The sequence below is a fragment of the Rhamphochromis longiceps genome, linkage group LG19 (genome assembly GCF_057381845.1).
Source record: "Rhamphochromis longiceps isolate RC_006_pf linkage group LG19, R_longiceps_female_GT1.1, whole genome shotgun sequence".
Taxonomy (NCBI): Eukaryota; Metazoa; Chordata; class Actinopteri; order Cichliformes; family Cichlidae; genus Rhamphochromis; species Rhamphochromis longiceps.
In genome coordinates, this window is record NC_140575.1 from 26,054,902 (window position 1) to 26,064,483 (window position 9,582).

The window sequence follows — 9,582 nt, forward strand, 5'->3', positions numbered from 1 at the left end:
ACATATTTAATGTAGCAGTAAATGAGCCATTACTTAAAAGTCCTCACTTGACCCAGCTCTCTATATCTCAAATTCTTGAAAGAGTAGCTATAAAGCAACTAAGTCATCATCTGCAGGGGAAGTGTTTATTTATAAAGTTTCAGACCTTAGTGATGATTATATGGATTGTTACTCTGTGTCATACCCATACCTATCATGAAAAATCATTCACTTATAACATGAAACATTTAAGTCTAAATAAGAGATTGGAAATAAGATTAACAATAACATGAATGATTATTAAATTAATAACTGTTATTAGAAGAACAACAGAGTAGCAGGCAAATTGTTTTGTGGATGCATATGAGATGCTCAATATTAGCATGAGACCACTAATACTGAAGAAGCCTCTGAGATGAGGTAAAACATCTCCACAAAATATAAAGTCCACTCAGTGATAATTTTCACAGCAAAAGCACATGCGAACACTCAGAGATATAGCATATATTGATATAACAAGATGGTAGGGGACAGAGTTTGAACTGAGGGTTTAAATTGTTCATTACAAGCCCTCAGTTTTATTAATTTTATTCATTTAACCACAGCCTTTAATATGGGATTTTTTTTGGCATATGTTGTTATCTGTAAAGCACTTTGACTGCAAAATTTTTCAACTGTGTAATATAAATAAAGGTTGTTTGAATGATTGATATTCTGTCAATAATAATCAGTTTTGTAGCACTGTTATTGTTTGATCAAATCTAAAACCATTTGTTAGAAATCAATTATCAGTCAATATGAGTCATAGATTCCTTCTACATGAGGTTCTCTAGAAACTTACAGTAGTAGAGTGCCCAGCGCAGTAAAAGAGAACAATTATGGTGTCTTTCCAACTACATATTTGTATTCTTGCTATTGAAATCTCAAGACCTAAAACCTTTTGCAGCTTCCCTACACCAGCATACATAATATCCTTGAGAATTCACTCTTTTTCAGTCTTTTCACTCGCCATGGGTTTGAGGAGTGGAGATACGTGCATCAGTTTTATTTTTATTGCACAAAAGCACAAGAGCTCGACGGTAAAGTAGATGCTGCACTGAGACAGAAACAGTCGCATTGTTGTGGAAACCTGTGGAAAACTGTTACCCCGGTTTCAATCGTCCATTAAGGTCGTGTCGGAAAGGTGGATGTTGTACAAGATAAGGACAATAGCGACAATACCTCCCACCCACTCAATGACCTGCTGGCCTGTCACAGGAGCACGTACACTGAGAGATTGAGATTACCCAAATGCATCACTGAACAACACAGGAAATCACTCCTGCCTGTACAACTGATCCATCTAATGCACAGTACACAATGCAATAGTTACACCCTTTGTGATGGCTGCATGCAACCACACAATTGAGATACTTAGGTAATATTCATTTGGTCTTTTGTCTTATGTTTACGTTATACTCTAAAGCTTCTGTGATCATAAGTTAACTAATTTGATATTTTGAGTTTTCCTGTAATGCATGACAGCACTAAGCTATAGCCCAAATGGTGGCATAGACTTTGCTTTGCATTGTTTGTTATTTTATATAGGTATGTTATATTGATTATATTTCTGCTCTTTCTGAGTTACCTGACCTCTGCTCCAGTCCTTCCTGGTTTGGCTGAAAGAGGAGGCTGAGGGTGGAGCTGGTTTAAATGCAGAAGCCAATAAAGTGGACTGGACCATCTATTGTGATCATGCAGGGGGAATGGGGTTCTTCGTGAATGATGGTTAGCTGTTATCTCTTTAGTTTTCACTTTTGGTGTATATAATGGTTTATTCATTTGCTATATAACTGGAGCTGTTTCTCATTTGGGCAGGTCAGTTTGTTGAGTTATGTTTTTGTTAAGTGACTTTTGAGTAGCGTTCTGTTAAGGTAACCTCTTTTATGGGCCCACTTGGTTCTTAAAAACTTTGTTTGTTATTTTGAATTTTTGTAATCATCTTGTCCTTTTTGGGGGTATAATAAAACCCATTTTTTTGAAGATTACATTTGTCCCTGTGTGTTCCTGGCTGCTTGGGTCATGACACCCTTTTTCACATCCTACAGTGAAAATAACAAAGTTTGGAGTAAAATGTCAGTCATATATATTTCATCTCTGTCATATATTTTATATTTATGATTGAGCTCTTTGTATATATTAGAGCTAATTCATATATTTTGTAAACTTTGTAATATATTGCATTATTTAATCTAGTTTAGTCTGTTACTGTTCTTATTGTCTATTGTCTCACTGTAAACACATAATTTCCTTAGTGAAGTATTCTGATTCTGATTACACAGCTGACAGAACTTTAAGCATCTGCAGAGACAGCATGCACCCAGAGGGGTTTTATAGCTGAATGTATGCAGACGCAATCCCAGCAGGCAAAGCCTGATCTTCATCAGGCAACAAAAGCAGTTTTTAGTGGTCAGATTTGAAGACTCCATTTCTACTTGTGCATGTTTCTAAAATAGAATCACCGTGGCGATTGCTTTAGTCTCTTCGGGTTGGTTTTCATCTTTGCCTTGTGTTGTCAACTCAAAAAACAAAGAGACTGTATTTGTGTTCTTATTAGGATAGTAATTTGTTTTGGTGCATATAGGTTTATATTGTTATTTAGTAATTTTGTGAAAATGTTTATCAAATAAAGGTTTTCCTTGAGTATTACATTCACCAAAAAAGTCTCTTGAGTCACTGATGTTCACAGCACAAACACTGCATATCATCATTTTCACAGCTCCTTGTATTCTAATGCAACTTTTTTAAATTTTGTTTTAATTATATGTGTTTGCTTTAGCATAAATGTTCTAAAACTGTTTATCAAAACATAAATAGTTTAATTAATAATCTCCAGTTTAGATGCTGGTTTTCAAAACTTGTAAAGCTGGCAGGTTAACTGAAGAATTTTCCCTTTATGTTTTTAGAATTATTCAGCAATTCAGTCACAAATAATGTGGAAAAACAGAAACAAAAGGAGCAGAACAAAGTTAAAACAGAAAAGTAAAAAAAAAGAAAACCAAGCCAAATTAAACATGTGCATACTTTGCTGGCAAAAGATTCTGTCTCTAGAAAAAGACAACATAAAACCATCAGGTACACTTTTCTAGTACCTCTTACTAATGTCTTTGTTTGCTTAACTTAAAAGAAAAAACTGATATCAAAATAATTTTAGACAAAATATGCATCTTCTCTGCGTCATCGCTTCCTCTGTGTAGTTAATTCCTCTATTTTTCTAAAGAAATGTCTTCAGAAATACGTAAATATTTGTCATGCCCTTGTGGGCTCTTCCAAAGAAAACTGTCTGTCATCAAACCAAAATGTTGTATTCTTGCTTAATGTATTTACAAGCAACCTCAGCACATAGGAGGTTGTTGTTACTTTTTGGACGTAGGCTCGACAACAGCTGAACCAGAGTATCACAGTCTTGTTAATCATGTGTAAATTCTGAACTCAAACTCGTGCAGTCCCAGCTATCAGACTCAAGTGTATCCACATGGACCTGAGCAGCCATCTGTCAAGATACTGTCTCTGGCCACCTGTCCAGCCCCCAGAGAGATCCTGCAACCTTTGTTACCAGCTCACTCCTCAATCACCTGAAAGGTGCCAATCCAGATGTGGATGTTCTGCCCTGCCTTGTTATCACCAGCCACTCGAGAGGCCAGAACCTGTCTCCATAATGTTTTTATTTGGATCTGTATCCTTCTACTATATATAGGACTGACAGCTGTTGTCAGTCCTACGTTCCAAAAACTAAAACAACATCCTATTTGCCGAGGATGCTTGTAAATACACTAAGCAAGAATCCAACATTTTGGCAAGTTTTTCTTTGGAAGAGACCACAAGGGCGTGAGAGAGAGAGAGAGACGCAATATAATTTAGCTGATTTATGATAAAGAATGAAAGAATAATGTGGTAAGTGTTTATATTTTCTGTAATGCTTACATCATCTTCCTTTGCCTTATTTGATGAAAAACAATAGGAAATGTGAGATGTGTCATACTTGAGGGGATTTGCTGTATGAGTGCATTTAATTTAGATCCCTCCGGGGTCAAGAATTGTGAATGATGAAGAAAAATAGATACATTGATAAAATGATAAATAGTAACTACAACACTACTACAAACCGGATTCCAAAAAAGTTGGGACACTAAACAAATTGTGAATAAAAACTGAATGCAACGATGTGGAGATGGCAAATGTCAATATTTTATTCAGAATAGAACATAAATCATGGAACAAAAGTTGAAACTGAGAAAATTTATAATTTTAAGGGAAAAATATGGTGATTCAAAATGTCATGGTGTCAACAAATCCCAAAAAAGTTGGGACAAGGCCATTTTCACCACTGTGTGGCATCTCCCCTTCTTCTTACAACACTCAATAGACATCTGGGGACAGAGGAGACCTCAAGTTTAGAAATAGGAATGCTCTCCCATTCTTGTCTAATACAGGCCTTTAACTGTTCAATCGTCTTGGGCCTTCTTTGTCGCACCTTCCTCTTTATGATGCGCCAAATGTTCTCTATAGGTGAAAGATCTGGACTGCAGACTGGCCATTTCAGTACCCAGATCCTTCTCCTACGCAGCCATGATGTTGTGATTGATGCAGAATGTGGTCTGGCATTATCTTGTTGAAAAATGCAGGGTCTTCCCTGAAAGAGATGACGTCTGGATTTGAGCATATGTTGTTCTAGAACCTGAATATATTTTTCTGCATTGATGGTGCCTTTCCAGACATGCAAGCTGCCCATGCCACACGCACTCATGCAACCCCATACCATCAGAGATGCAGGCTTCTGAACTGAGCGTTGATAACAACTTGGGTTGTTCTTGTCCTCTTTGGTCCGGATGACATGGAGTCCCACATTTCCAAAAAGAACTTTGAATCGTGACTCGTCTGACCACAGAACAGTCTTCCATTTTGCCACACTCCATTTTAAATGATCCCTGGCCCAGTGAAAACGCCTGAGCTTGTGGATCTTGCTTAGAAATGGCTTCTTCTTTGCACTGTAGAGTTTCAGCTGGCAACGGCGGATGGCACGGTGGATTGTGTTCACTGACAATGGTTTCTGGAAGTATTCCTGAGCCCATTCTGTGACTTCCTTTACAGTAGCATTCCTGTTTGTGGTGCAGTGTCATTTAAGGGCCCGGAGATCACGGGCATCCAGTATGGGTTTACGCCCTTGAGCCTTACGCACAGAGATTGTTCCAGATTCTCTGAATCTTCGGATGATGTTATGCACAGTTGATGATGATAACTGCAAAGTCTGTGCAATCTTTCGCTGGGTAACACCTTTATTGCTCCACTATCTTTCTGCACAACATTGTGGGAATTGGTGATCCTCTACCCATCTTGGCTTCTGAGAGACACTGCCACTCTCAGAAGCTCTTTTTATACCCAATCATGTTGCCAATTAACCTAATTAGTGTTAATTGTTCTTCCAGCTCTTCGTTATGCTCAAATGTACTTTTCCCAGCCTCTTATTGCTACTTGTCCCAACTTTTTTGGGATTTGTTGACACCGTGTAATTTTGAATCAACATATTTTTCCTTTGAAATGATCTCAGATTAAACTTTTGATCTGTCATCTACGTTCTATTCTGAATAAAATATTGACATTTGCCATCTCCACATCATTGCATTCAGTTTTTATTCACAATTTGTTTAGTGTCCCAACTTTTTTGGAATCCGGTTTGTATTTTTATTAGTACAACTAACTACTGTTGATAACAATAATAATAATACTGTCACGGCTAACCAGGGTGAGTCGTGTGGGGGAATAAATGAGGACACAAGAGCAGGCACTCGCTGAGACGCGAAAGAGGTTTATTGGAAAAGAAAACACAAGGTGAAAATGGTGAAACGGAACTAAAGATAATCTATAATGGGGAAATCTAAACAGCAAACCTGAACATGAAAGAAGGACAGCAGGGAGAACACACGGTTTATACACAGGCCGACCAGTGAGTACATGAGTTGACACAACTTAAATACACACTGAAGAAAACAGGGAGATTACATACAGGTGGGGAACACAGCTGGACCTGATGAGCCTGACGAGACGGGAGGAAGCACTGAATACACTTACATAAGACATGGACCTTCAAAGTAAAACAGGAAACAAGAAACAATTCACAAAGACACAGACTTGACATTGAACTAAACCTCCACTAAACATGAGGGCACAAGACACAAAACCTAAGAACAAAACTCTAAACCAGAATAAACTGAAACATAGAATTATAATAATAATCAACAAAGCATAACAAGAGAATCAGAATACAAACCATAATACAGAAAAATATGCGAAACTGAAAATGCTGGGTCAAATGACCCTGAACCGTGACAAATAAACATCCATCCATTCTCTTCCTCTTACCCTTTTCAGGGTCGCAGGGGGCTGGAGCCTATCCCAGTTGTCTTAAGGCGAGAAGCAGTGTACACCCTGCACAGGTCGCCAGTCTGTCGCAGGGCTAACACATAGAGACAGACAACCATTCGCACTCAAATTCAAGCCCACCAACAGCATGTCTCTGGACTGTTAGTGGGCTTATATATATATATATATATATAGAGAGAGATACACCAGGTCATTCACCTTGTACAGCAGCGGTACTCCGAACTGAATATTTGGAGGATGTCAATGAATAGCTTTAACATAATAATCCTGAACTGAAATTTGAAAAAATGGATAAACATAAGAAAAGACTTGCATATATTCTGACTTCAAGATATGAATCATGTTTAATGTAAACTATGTAATCTGTGATAACTGATAACATTAAGTTTAACATGAGCATCCACCACTGTAAGAATATAAATACATGACAGAAAATAAGAAAAACACATAATGTGGTACCTGCAAGAAAAACTGCATTAACATGTGTAACTTTTGCCCTATTCAAAACCAGTTCACTACCATCTCTCTGCTCTTATACTTGGCCTTGTTCAAGTCCTTCATATGATTTTGTGTTGTTATATTATATTTTTGTTCTTATTTAATATGAGCATCCGCCAGTGTAAATGTTATTCATATTGTATTGGAACAAAAATCACTATAAAACAGAAATATATATCACATTTAAGTAACAAATATGTTATGCCTGTATATCACTTTTTGAAGAAGCAATGTTTCATAGACAATTAAACCCCATATATTCACATTACATAAATGCTAAAAAAAGAGAAAAAAGAAAAAAAGTTCTTATGCCTGGATAAATAATTGTCATTGTATAAAATCACCAATCACAGCAGCACACCTCAAAACTCAAAAGGTCACAATCCTGCTTATCTTAAGCCATTGTCAGATTTAACACTTGTGGGGTGTGCTCATGAGGAGCGTGTGCTTGATCTTCTTGTTTTCTTGTATTTCTGCGGCATTAAGAATTCCTTTGCTCTTTTCTGGAAGTTTCTCCCAATGGCAACATAGAGAATGGGGTTAAGGACACTGTTGAAAAAAGCTAAGTACACAGTAATTTGTTTGTAGATGTCAAGTATGGTGTGACACCTCACAATACCAACACGTTCAAGCACATCTAGTATCCTGCTCAACTGGAATGGACCCCAACAAATTTGGAATGCCAGAAGAACTACCAGGATGAGAGTGGTGGCTTTCTGCTCCTTCCCATGCCCCTTTAGCCTGTTTCTCAGTGCTTGAATAATCTTGACAGCGCAGAGGGAAATAATGGAAACAGGGATTACGAAGCTGAAGATTATGGTTATTGTCTCATATACTAGATGTTGGTCTTCAGTGAAGAGAATGCCACATGCAGTAATATTTGATGTACTGGGGATTAACTTCCTGTAGATTAATACGGGGAGTGCAAAGATAACGCCAAGAATCCACACAACTACACATGCCAGCTTGGCATAAAATGTCCTACACATGCTGTGATGGGACAGTGGGTGCACCAGCCCCACATAGCGATCTATGCTAACCAGAACAAGGAAGTAAATGCTGCAGAGTGCATTCATTTTTATTATGGCAGGTATCACTTTGCACAGGCTCTCACTGAAAGCCCAATTAAAGCCCTTTCCTACATAGTCAGCCCAGAAGGGCAAACAGCACACCAGAACAAAGTCAGCTCCAGCCAAGTTGCTCAAGTAGATCTCAGCTACTGTGCAGGCTTTCTTGTGGAAGCAGAAAACCATCAGCACAAATGCATTAAAGATGATTCCAAGCACACTGATGGCCAGGATGTAGTATGAACCCAGAGTGAAGATCAAACTATTTGGCTCAAGATTAGTACAATTTGTATTGTTTTGGTTTCCAGACATCGTTACAGGGATGAGGTTGACAGGGATACTGCAGAAAATAGAGAACAGAGTACAGATAAAACATTATTGTAGGCTAACTTTCACAATTATTTTTCTTTTCCTTTTTTCTTTCAAAAGAGGAAAAAAAATATCCACACTTAAAGTATTCCATGCATGGAAGTTAATAAAGACAAAGTGAGTGGTCAAAGCTGTCATCGTTATATTTAGGGGTAGATTTAATCTACACCGGTATAAAACTGTCTTTTGGCATTAAAAGCTACTGTGGGGGTTTACTAAAAAAGGAACAGTGTCGACTTTAAGACTAAAATCCGCAGGGGCAAGTGACATGATGATGGTACAGTTGCAAAAATGTACCCATGTGAGTGAAAGGTTGTTGGGGTGATCTCCCATAACAGTGCCTTAATTTATATACAAAGATGTTGTCAGTTAATTTCAGTAATTACCTACCAAGAGCAGAGACTCAAAAACAAGCACGCCCGATGAGTTAAAGTAGAGGTGTCAATGAAGTCCTGAAAGAAATATTACAGTGTAAGTGCAGGTTTTAAACCTGTTTCTCTATGAAAACAGTCTAGCAGTTAAGGTAAATGAGAGCAAGAAGAAGAAATATGGTTTTGTCTAAGGATGAACTCTTCTTAGAAACTTGTGAGATTCTGAGGACTGAGACTCAGGTGCAGCACAGATTTATCCAGCGGTGAGTTTATTCCAAACTACTCCATCATCTGAACATGAGCATATTATTGTAGTGTATTGTAGTCCATATTATTCCACTGCTTATTCTACGAGCTGTGAGGTTGCAGAAACCTATTATAGCCTAAATTACCCATATTATTCAGACAGTAACCCGACGCGCTAACATAATGACATCACAGCTACAGTTATAAATATGATATGCTTGTCTCTCATAGCCAGAAAAAAACAAACAAAAAACAACAACATAAAAATCCCTGTGTGGTGCTGAGAAAAAAAAAACAGAGCCGGTTTTTAATAAAATTCTAGTATTACTACTTAAGAGCAGGAAGTACCCACCTCTAAAAACGCAAGGTTGGGATTCCGTCGAGACTTACAGAACAGAGCAAAAGTTTTGTCCCCGCGCTCACAGCTTAGAGGGATCCATCCGTCACAGTTACGCACGCTGATAATATTTCCTCATCTTATTCCAAATAAATGAACACTTCAGCTCCATAATCAACAGTAAGAGGTGTTTTTTTTTTCAAAGTTACATTTAGTGTCCAGGAAATCTAGCAAATCAGGTTTGCATGCTTCTTTTAAATATTCTCCTCCGAAAGTTTTTTTTTTTAACCCGTAA

General features: G+C 37.7%; 1 pseudogene across 1 annotated transcript; it reads right to left on the bottom strand.

Moving 5' to 3' along the window:
• Positions 1 to 6,266: 6,266 nt before the first annotated feature.
• LOC146646889 (B2 bradykinin receptor pseudogene) lies at positions 6,267 to 9,582 on the bottom strand (annotated as a pseudogene). Its single transcript, XR_014908767.1, has 3 exons — positions 9,303 to 9,582; positions 8,724 to 8,785; positions 6,267 to 8,304 (listed from the first exon to the last, which is right to left on the bottom strand). The product of XR_014908767.1 is annotated as a B2 bradykinin receptor pseudogene (transcript).